The sequence below is a fragment of the Protopterus annectens genome, chromosome 4.part1 (assembly GCF_019279795.1).
Source record: "Protopterus annectens isolate FY-2018-M chromosome 4.part1, PAN1.0, whole genome shotgun sequence".
In the NCBI taxonomy this organism is placed as follows: Eukaryota; Metazoa; Chordata; order Ceratodontiformes; family Protopteridae; genus Protopterus; species Protopterus annectens.
The window spans coordinates 715,669,328-715,681,343 of record NC_056734.1 but is presented as its reverse complement, the minus strand read 5'-3'; positions in this window follow the sequence as shown (position 1 = coordinate 715,681,343).

Sequence of the window (12,016 nt, the reverse complement as noted above, 5' to 3'; positions counted from 1 at the left end):
CCATGCTACAGGCATTTAAAAAACAGTTTAAGAGGGAGTGGGATAAATATTTGCCCCATCTACTGTTTGCTTACAGAGAGGTGCTCCATGAATCCATAGGTTTTTCACCCTTTGAGTTGCTGTATGGGCATAGGATGAGTAGGCCTCTAGATTTGATTCATGATGAGTGGGAGGGTGAGTGTGAATCCCACAAGGAGCCTGTTGTGGTATATGTCCTAAACCTCAGGACGAGGCTTAGGGAGCTCATGGTCTTGGTCCATGAAAACCTGGCAGGAGCACAACAGCAGAAAAAGGTCTGGTATGACACAAATGCTTGAGCCAGAGAGTATGTTGTGGGGCAGTAGGTAATGGTTCTCATTCCTGTCAGGCAAAATAAACTGCAGGCAGCTTGATAGGAACCCTTCAAAGTGGTAAGGAAGGTCAGTTATGTTAACTACATGGTAAAACTGCTAGGCAGGAGGCAGGGGCACAAATTGTGCCATGTTAATATGATGACGCCTTACCATGATAGGAAGGCCCTTGTGCTGAGTATTTGCAGTGGATGGCAGGAGGAGTCTGAAGGGGATCTGGTGACTGATCACCTCAGTGAGACTCGGACTGACACCTCAGTGGAATGGGTAGCAATGTTCAAGTGGCTATCCCCTACCCAGGTCCAAGAAATCTGAGCAGTGTTACAGGAATTTGGGGACATGTTCACTGGGAAACCAAGATGCACCCACCTGGAACAGCACCATGTAGATATCAGGCCTCAAAGACCTATAAAGTAGGTCCCTTACAGGATGTCTGAGTGAGTCAGACAGGCTCTGAGGAAGGAGATACAGAAGATGTTGTAACTGGGAGTAATCCAGGAGTACAGCAGTCCATGCACCTCCCCAGTGGTGCTGGTACCAAAGAAGGATGGCAGCACCAAGTTCTGTGTGGACTGCAGGAAACTAAATAGTCACACAGAGTCAAATACTTACCCCATGCCTAGGACAGATGAAGCCCTAGAGCAGCTGTATGGGGCTAAGTATCTGGCCACTATTGATCTTACCAAGGGCTACTGGCAGGTGCCCTTGACTCCCAACCCTAGAGAGAGGTCAATCTTTGTGGCTCCTTTGAGCTTGTATGAGTTCACAAAGATGCCCTTTGGATAAAAAAATCCCCCAGCAACTTTCCAGAGGCTGCAGGAGATTATGCCATTGCTTACCTGGATGATATTGCCATCTACAACCATTCCTGGAAAGAGCACCTTCAGCATGTCAGGGAGGTGCTGGATAGACTGCAAAGGGCATGGTTGACCTACAAGCCCAGTAAGTGTCAAGTGGGTATAGCAGAGGTCTCCTACCTGGGACACAGAGTGCGGACTGATAAAATCAGGGCAGAACCTGCCAAAGTGAAAGCCATGCAGGCATGGCCTGCCCCTGTTACTAAAAAGCAGTTGAGGGCATCATTAGGGACAGCAGGGTACTATAGAAAGTTTGTCCCCAATTAAAGTACCATAGCTCCTCCCCTCATAGACCTGACAAGGAAAACCAGGCCAGATAAGGTAGTGTGGACCCCAGCATGTGAGGAAGCATTCCAGAAGCTTAAAGGAGTTTTGGGAGGACCCCCTGAGTTAGCCAGTCCAGATTACAGCAAAGCATTTGTTGTGCAGGTGGATGCTTCAAACCATGGGCTGGGGGCTATACTTAGCCAGGTCTCCTCACAGGCAGAAGAGCAGCCAGTGATATATCTCAGCCATAGACTCCAACACAGAGAGGAATGTTATGCAGCTGTAGAAAAGAAATGTCTAGCCATAGTATGGGCACTGCAGAAACTTCAGCCTTATATGTATGGCAGGAGATTCACTGTAGTTACAGACCACAATCCCTTAATATGGCTACATAGAGCCAGCCAGGAAAATGGCAAGTTATTAAAGTGTAGCTTACGACATTTGACACAAGAACACTGTAGTGGGTCAGCAATGCCAACGCAGATGGGTTCTCAAGACAGAGAATGGGGTAACATATTCCCAGATAGGCTTATTTCTCTCAAGCCATGTTTCTCAAAAGTCACTTGAAAAACTATCTTGAGTATTCGGGGGGGGGGGTGATGATATGGGCAAGTGCCAGCATAGCCAGCTGGAGTTTTGTAAAGAATGATATGTCCTTTCAATATCAAACTGATTTATACAAAATGCTTGTGTTAGAACTGTATGTCATTTGTATATCAAACTGATTTTGTACTGATTTTGTGCTGAAAATGAATTTGTGAGCTTTGCTTCTCTTGAAATGTATCAACACTCCACCCAACTGAAATGAAGAGAAATATACATGCATTATTGTAGCTGAATTAAATTTATATGTTTTAGTAGAGGTTACTGGCACAGCAGAGGTTAACTTTAAGAAAAATAAGGGACATGCAAATGAGCTGTTAAGCCATTAAAAGGCACCCCACAGTGCTGAATAATAACTGGAGTCACTGGGTCTGGGGAAGAGCCTTTGCCCATTAGCTCAGTGAAAAGAGGAGAGGCCCCAGGCACTGCCATAAACATTTTGATGTATATTGCAGGCTTCTGTGCTTAATTCCTGTCTCAGCTTCAAAGGGGAATACTGTGAGAACTTAGAGTCAGGTGACCAGATGAGGTAATTCTGCCAGCCCTCTTGGAAATTATATTTTAGATATTACAAAGAGAAATCTCAGAGCATTGAGTATTCTGTTTGGAAAGCCTGACTAGAAAGGCCCTCACCCACAGCAGCTTGCAATGCGGTAGTAAGTAACTTAACTAGGCAACAGTAATTCTTTTAGATTCAGTCAGGACTATAGTGAAGCTTAGTTTAGATATTATTTTTCTTTATTGATGTCCATCAGTGTTCTTTTCAATATTTCCTGTGATCTGAACTCTGTGGTTTACTGTGAATGTATACTCAGTATTTTCATGTACTTTTATTTATTATTAAATATATTTACAACTTTTATTGTGGCTGTTCTTTGTAGGAAGCATATAACCTTTGAGAGTGCTTATATTTATTTGGTAACACTGTGTGGGCCACTGCAGAAGACCTAGCTGTCTTGGTGAACTACTGCCATTTATGTTAGCATTAATATTACACAGTTTAATTGGATACCCTTTTAAGTGCCTTATAGTAACAGAGTGGTGGCACTGATAACTACCTTATAGTCTGGGCAAAGTTGATAGGCTGGCACAGACTTACTCACTCTTTCTCAGGTGGGTGTATGTGTGAAGCATCAAATCTCATGTGTGTGTGTGTTTATCAGCTACTTGGGGTAGGGACAGGTAGCACTGGGTTTACAGAGAGGGTGCTGGAGGACTTGGCTTGGACACTTGGCTGAGGACTTAACCCTAAAGCTGTACCTGTGGGGAGTTTTATTGGGGACCTGGATGGAGACAGATAAAGAGACATCCAGATCCTGGGCTGAGTGCGTTCCCTGTGTGCTCTTAAGGAAATTGTACTTGATACAGAGAGGTATGCATCTGGAAATACTGAGTGTATCCATTTGCATTCCAAGTTCACATCCCTCTCCAGTGTCAGTAGTGAGGATTTAGGCTCCTTGATTACTGACCCAGCATGGGTATGACACATATTGGTGGCAGTAGTGGCCATCACATGGGATATAATGATATTTTATGTATCAGACAGTATTAAGACTTATGTGGTCATGCCATGCTTACACAGTGCTACTGTTTTTCTGAAATACATAAAAATGCTGAAGCAGGCTTCCTGCTTCTTTCTGCCTTGTTATTCTCATACAACTTGTTAAGAAACAGCAGAGTTCATTTGAAACAGATTATTGGTTAATCATGAGCAAAGCTGCTTTAAAGCCACCCAAACACTATTCTAATGACTTTGTTAAGAAACAGTTTCTGAAAAATAAACATATGGCTTTGGCATCTGATACCTCACTTTTTAGCCACATTGTCCATTTTTTGTTTTTTTGTTTCCTCCCAAATCTCAAAAGCAGGCAGGAGATAAGCTGGGATCCTCCATCATGTTCAAATAAGTTGGTATGAGTGTGAGTGTGTGGTTGTGTGAGTGTCTGTGTATGTGTATGTGTGTATGAGATAGGCTGGTGTTTACATCTAAGTTAATTTCTGTGCTTTGCATTTACCAAGTAAGAGAATAGCCTCCTGCCCCTGCCCCCCAGCCATTATTTGGATAATGTAGGTATTGGACAATAGACAATTTTATTTTATAAAGGAATACTGTTAAGAACAAGAAATGGCATTTTTACAAATCAAAGCCAGGGATGGTCCAAGTAATATTCTGTTAGTCTACAAGAGTGCTAAAGATAAAAGTTGGCAACATGTGCTCTTCATATATAACACTATTTCTTCCCTCTAATTAGGGATGAATTTTTCACATGAACAGTATTATATTTGTAGACAGATATTTTCAAATTCATTCAGACTTATTTTTCTCAAGATAGGCTTGATTGTGCATACAGTTTCTTATTTCAAATAAATGGACGGATTCAGGAGCAAAATACTAAAATCCAACTATTAAAAAAGAAATTGCTGTAAAATATAACATACCACTCTTAATATGTATTGTTTAAGATGAAAATATGTAAAAAAAAATTCTAAACAAAATACTTTGTCTGTAATAGACTCATTTTTGTCATAGTAAAAAGTAAATAAAATAAACAGATTAAACTGAAGCAAAACTATCAAAGCTCCCTAGAGATACAATACAGAATCATTTTTATTTTTTAATTTTACATATCTACTATATACACACAGAAAGGAAGAAACTCAACATCACATACTATTATACAATATTAGAAAGACATTGAATCATCAAGGTAATCTTGTACAATGAACATATTAAGAGTCTTGGTATTTCAATAACAACATTTCAAGACTATCCCAATCACTAAAAGTCTGCGTATGATTTATAGATCTTATTCTGATCACTTCTTTTTCAGTTTTACGCAGTATTGCTGCTAAATGTAAAACTTCTTTGAGTGCAGGAACTGAGCTTGATTTGAATTTTTTTCGTAATAACTTTTCTGGCTGCTGCTAGGTGACTCCAGAACAATTTTTGTTGTTTGGCTTTTACAGATAATGGAATTGGAACATTCATTAGATTATTGACCTAAAGATCAATTATCAGACTATAACCCTTTAAAAATATACTTATCTTTTTCTAATATATATTTAATTTTTACAATCCATAAATAGGTGTCCAATCAGCTTTTACATCTTTACTCCATCTCCAACAGACTGAAGTCATTTTACCAAACTTAGAGAATTTATAGGGAGTAAAAAGCATGCTATGTATATACTGTATAGGGAGTAAAAAGCATGCTATGTATATATCTCCACAGAAAAAGGCTTTCTAGTATAAACTTGAAAAAGTTTGACTAACTGATTTAAGTAAACAGCTTTATTCTTACCAGCTATTTAGTCACTCAATCCACTATATGAAAATGTTCCAGAATTTTGCATCAAAATTATTATTATTTATAATTAACTTATATAACTTGGACATGCTTCCTTTGTAGGTCAATTTACCTTTGATGATAGCATTCATATATTCATATAATGGGGGGAATAGTGTTCTGCTCCTCTTCACTTATATTATCTACAAATTCATTTAATTTATTACGTATGGATAATGTTAACTGGCTAACAGATTCATCCAACTTATAATCTTTCATTAAATATTTTGGTGACTTAGCCTTTCCTTTTTCAAAGTAATCAGACCATAATACTAATCCATTCCTTTTTAGTAAATTCGTTTTAATATTGTTCTCAGTTTCCTTAAATCTAGAGGTGTGTGCAATGGAAAAGCACAATAATTTTCATTTTAATATTAATGGAGTTTTAACAACATATTTTTAACTGTTTTAAAAACTGATATCTTATATGTAGAGCCTAAAGACTGAAATGAAATTCCTTCTAATGTAAATTATATTAACCAGATGAAAGGATTGTTACCTATTTCTAAATTATCATATTTGGTAAACTTATAAGAATTTAGTAAAATCTGCTCCTGAATGGTTTTCCATTGACTAGTGTAAATTGAGTCTATCCACAGTATAACAGATTTAAAATTTGCAGAAACAGAATAAGATTCTAAATCTGGGAAGGTAATATCACTATCCTCCCATAATCTTATTTGATTTCTATAAGCAATTCTGACCTTTTTAGGATACAATATGAATGAAGTTAACATTTTTTCAATTTTCTTTAAAAGTTTTTTGTCAGGTATTAAAGCTATGAATCTTGGGTAGTATAATTGTTTAAAAAAACTACTAACCTATCTTCAAAAGTGAAAATAAAAACATTCATTCTAGCTTTAATAAGAAGCAATACTTCTTCAATTATTTTTTCAAAATTAATCTTACTCACGTCTTGATAGATTTTTATTCCTAAATATTTTAGTTCTTTTCCTTCCCAATTATATTTATATTTAGCTTTATATTACTATATATTAATTGATTTAACACTAAAGTTTCAGTTTCTTTATTATTAAATTTCAGCAGCAATACTCCGTGAAACTTTTCAATTTCCTCATTTATTTCTTCAATTGAATAAATTAAATCTCCTATAGTAAGCAAAATATCATCTGCAAAAAGATGTATTTTAGATTGATAATCCTTGTTAATTGAGATGCCATCAATTTTTTCATTGCTTCTTATAGTATTTGCTAAGGGTTCAATACCTAATGCAAATAGTAGAGGGGACAAGCAACATCCTTGCCTTATGCCATTGTTCAAAGTGAATCCTTCAGAAATATAAGATCTGATTTTAACATATGCTTGGGAGCCTGTATACAGGGTTTTTAATATTCTAATAAATTGTTCTAGAAATGCAAAAGCTTTAAAGTTTTAAACAAGTAGTTCTACAGAATGAAAAGCTCTCTTGATATCTAAGCTAATTAGGGCCAATTCCTTGTTCATTCCTTTTGCTGAATCTAAGATAGTTACTACTCTTTCTCTGTTATCATGTGTTAATCTATTGAATATAAATCCTATTTGATATTTATTATTAATCTACTATGTCTCTTTAATCTTGTAGCAAAGATGGAAGTAAATATTTTATAGTCTACATTTAATAATGAAATAGGTCTATATGAGGAAACTAACTTATTATTCTTTCCTTGTTACAGTATAGGTGAGATTATAGAAAATTTCTATGAGGGAGGAATTATATTTTGTCTCTCTGAATTATCCTAAAAGCATCATTCAGTAATTATAAATATTTCTCTAATCTAATCTAATTACTTTCAAGCAGCTATGTATCAAGCAAACAAAAAAAAATTGCCAAAGATAAACAGCTATACTATAGTCACCTACAGCAGAAACATAAAACCAATAAAAAAAATTCTGGTCCACTATTACAACTTTACTCCACCCCAGAACTAAAAAGGAATCCAAGGTTTCACTAAATGCCCCTCCTCTCAAATTGCTAAAGATTTTAATATCCACATCATAAAATCTATAAAAGATCTTATCACTAAAACCTCCAGTACCTGACTCTGTTCCTCCTTATCTACCCCTAATATTTCACATTCATCAGGCTTAGACCCTCCTTACCCATGTTTCATAGAACTCCCTACTGAGAACAATCCAACTTTCCCACACAATCCAACTTTCCCACTGCTGCCAATACCTGCATGGCTCATAAATATACTACTGCACAAACTCAAACCCTGCTCTACCTCTGCTGACAACCTCCCATCTACATACCTAAAACTAGTAGCTGACTCTATAGCATTCCCAGTCAGTATTCTGATCAATCGATCCATATCTGAGTCCAAAGTACCTAGCATCTGGAAAAAGTCCCATATCATCCCCATTCACAAAGGAAGAAACTCCACTGAACATACACATTTTCAACCCATAGTTGTACTTTCTCCTATCTCTAAAATAATGGAAAAATGTATTCATCTTTCAATAATAAAATACTTACAGCATAACAACCTACTTACAAATACACATGGCTTTTGTCCCTGCCACAGTATAACCACAGCCCTCCTGGCCTGAACTGACTATGTAAACAAAGCTAGAGATGCAGGTTGCTTTGTATCTGCTCTATTTCTTGACCTCTCAAAGGCGTTTGATACTGTGTCACATTATTTACTCTTGAACAAGCTCTTTGGCCTAGGAGTTATCCCACCTACACTAAACTGGTTCCACAGTTATTTACATAATCTTTCTAGCAAATCCCACCAGACTCCCGCAAAGGATCCATCCTAGGACTCCTACTTTTTAATATTTTTACTAATGATCTATGTACTGCATCTACTAGTGGAAAACTCATACAATATGCTGATGATTCCACAATAATCTGCACCTCTCACACCCTACCCTAGCTTCCCTCCAATACTCAACAATTTTTTTCTGTTTGCTATTGAATCCTGGCTTACTAACTGCCAATTATTCCTCAACCTCCAAAAAAAAGTAAAGTACTGTACTATCAATCTAAACTACTTCAACATTCTCTCTGCTGATAACACCACCATTGAAACTGTCCACCACAAAAAGCTACGAGGTGTACTCATAGGTAATCACCTATGGTGTGAGCTCCATATTCAACAAAACATAAAAAAACACCAGAAATTTGGCACACCTATATAGAAATAAACATACCCTAACCTCTTTTTCTAAGACCACTCTCACCAAAGGTTTCCTTCTACCCTCCCTGCTTTATGGTGCTCCAATACTTACTAATTTGCAGAGCTCCTCTAGATCCAAAATGAAACAGTGCTATAACAAAGTGGCCAAGTTTGCTACCAGCTTATAAAATTGAACCCATCATTGTTTGGCTCCAAAAAAACTAAACTGATTAGAAAAAAAAACTAAACTGGCTAGAATTCCCCAACTACCTACTATATACCCACCTACTAACACTCCACAATATGGTTTACAACCCCCTAGCCTCCCCAGTACCAAATAACACCATTAAACCTTACAACACAAACAGAACACTTAGATCTACAGATAAAGAGCTTTTCTCTATATCCAAACTCTCTAAGACAGCTGGACAAAGCCTCTACTCCCACTATGTTGTGAAAGCATAGAAATCTCTTCCACTTACAGTAAGAACTATTACTAACCTAATTGCCTTTAAATCCATATTGAAACAAAACTTGATCAACTTGTGGCTGTGCCTTTGCTCTGATCCAGGCTAATCACTTCTCCAACTTAGACAAGACTGAATCTCTGTCACTCTCTCTCCATCTGTACTCCATCAGTTCTGTATTATTCTACTTGTATATCTTGTAATATTGTGTTTTCTTAGTAATACTAATGCCTAGTTATCATCTGCTTCATAACATTGTATCTGCTTACTTGTAACTCATGTAATTTTCATGTTATATGCATAAAGTTTGTATATTCTCTGTGTGTAATTTTTATGTTATCTGTATAACATTTTATACACACTCTGTATGTAACTTTTATGTTATCTGTATAAAGTTGGTACACTCCGTGTATATAACTAGCCCTTATTTTGGCAGTAATGGTTAAACATTCTTACACACACACACACACACACACACACACACACACACACACACACACACACACACACACACACACACACACACACACACACACACACACACATACTCCTACCTACTTTTGGTATTAGCATCCCAAATACACATTTACCTTCAGAAAGTCATCTTTCTCCTTTTCACATTTACAGCACTTGATCATAGACAAATAATCATGGGAACCATAAGATGCCTAGCCATATAAAGTTTTAAGTAGACACACTTAAAATGTTGTGCCTCCCTTTCAGGTACTTTATAGTGGTCAGCTCTCAAATTGAGCAGGGTTGTACATGATAACTGTGGTATAAATTTGTGTCTACCTATCCAATCATCATGATTATCCTTAATAAAGGTAGTAAAAGTAGTACTTTGTTTCAAGTTTACTGGTAACCTATTCCATAGGCTGAGTATATATTGAGTTTGGAACCTCTCCTTCTGATGTTATGGCAGACTGATGTCTGTAAGGAACCACACAAGATAAAGGAATAAGTAACACAAGTCTCAAAATACATCACCAGAAATGTAAGCAACATCAAGGTGACATGTGAGAACATGTAGAAGGACGATATGGCACCAGGAACTATGTGAGGTGGGGATTCATGTCATATAAGACAAAGACAACCATAGCCTTCTAGGTGACATGAGCCATGCAAAAATCCAGTGAAGATTATATAGAAATTATACTGCTAAAATAAGGAAAAACAGTAGGATTAGACACTAGGTGCAACTGTTCAATTTGTAAGTCAACTAAGTACAATTTACTTACAAAATACAGTAATCCAGGTAGCAGAAACCATGACATGTCAAAAACCACAGCAGACAGAGCCTTAGATGGAACAAGTTGTATGATAAGGGTAATATTTATTAAAAGAAAGCACATGGATTTATCGACAGGTGACAGATGGTTCTTGACTATCAGTCTGTAATCAAAGATTACTCTAAGACTCTGCACCTTTGGCACAAATTCAACCATGTTGCCCGAAAAAGTATATAAAATGTAGACCACAGATACTTGTATCATAATGTCTGACATCTTCTGCCATACCAGCACAACTTTAGTACATTAAACTGTGTGGGAGAGTCCAAAACCCTGGCCGGGTAAGGTGGAAGAAAGTTCTGACTAAAATGTACAGAAAGCAAAATCCTAACACTTCTAATTAAACCTTTCAGAAAGCTAATGCACTGGCTGCAGATGATATATGACAACCTTTTCCAAGCATCTGGTGGTACAATTATTGTTTTAAGCTCTCACTAGGTCAGATTAATAGATTCAGTGCCTTTGTACTATACTATCTCTCATACAAGCTCCTTCCTGCTGTCCCACACTGCTCGTTCTGAGTCATGAAAGATCCTATCATGCCTTATCATTTACAGCTACAGAAAACAAACTGCACCATGATCACCTGTACCAAAGACCTTAAACTTCACTAACATATAAACATAGCAAGCTGGCATTATACATTCCCAGGTCAAGGGATGACCTACATAAGAAAAAACACTTCCACTACATACCAAACAATAAAACATACAGTCCACCCTGCCTACCTGGACTTTGCCAAAGCCTTCAACACTATTCCACATGCTGGAATTACTGACCAATGCTCCAAGTTCAAAATTAACTCATACATAGTTTGCTAGATTGGTAATTAGGTATCAAAAATAACTCATGTTAGTAAGGTTGGGGTGTCAGAGTATCACTAAGTATCTTCCATAGAGTTCTGTCTTGTGCTTCTTCTCTTTAGCATATACTTATCTGGCATGAATGCTGATGCCAGTACTTTATGCCTAACCAACTTTGTGGATGATCAGAGTCATGATTATTCTTTTTCCCCAGGAAAAAAATACCAGTATATCTGAATATGAATTGTCTGAGTATTCCAAAAACATTACTTTTTTATGGTATTTGACATGCAGGGGCAGAGTGCTCACTCAATATATTTTTTCTCTTCTCCACTTATTATAATTTATAAAACAGAAAATTCTTTATTGACTGTTTCACACTTAGTGTCTGTTTTAGTTTTACAATAAAGGTTCTCCGCCAATAAAACCAGTAAATTCATATTGTCATAATGTGTTGGTAGCCCCTCACAAAAGAAAAGCAATCGTTTTCAGGTTTTGATGGAGGATGTGATGTCCCCACTGTGGCACAGTAATCAGTGAGCCTGAATCCTCACCACTGGCACAGGAGAGGGATGTTTACTTGGAACAAAAATGGATACACCCAGTATTTTCATATGCAACTCTATGCATCAAGCACAATTTCCCTTAAGAGCACACAGGGAACACACTCAGTCCAGGGTCTGGATTTCTCTATCTGTCTCCCTCCAGGTTCCCAGTAAGACTCCCCACTGGCACACCTATAGAGTTGAGACGTCAGCTGAGTGTCCAAGCCAAAGGCTGGCACAGATTTACTAACTATGCCCCCTTCTGCATAGACTATAAGGTAGTTACACTGCCACCAGACACTTAAAAAACAGCTACTCTAAGGTTCTTGCAAGGGTACCCAATTATAATGAGTGAAATTAATA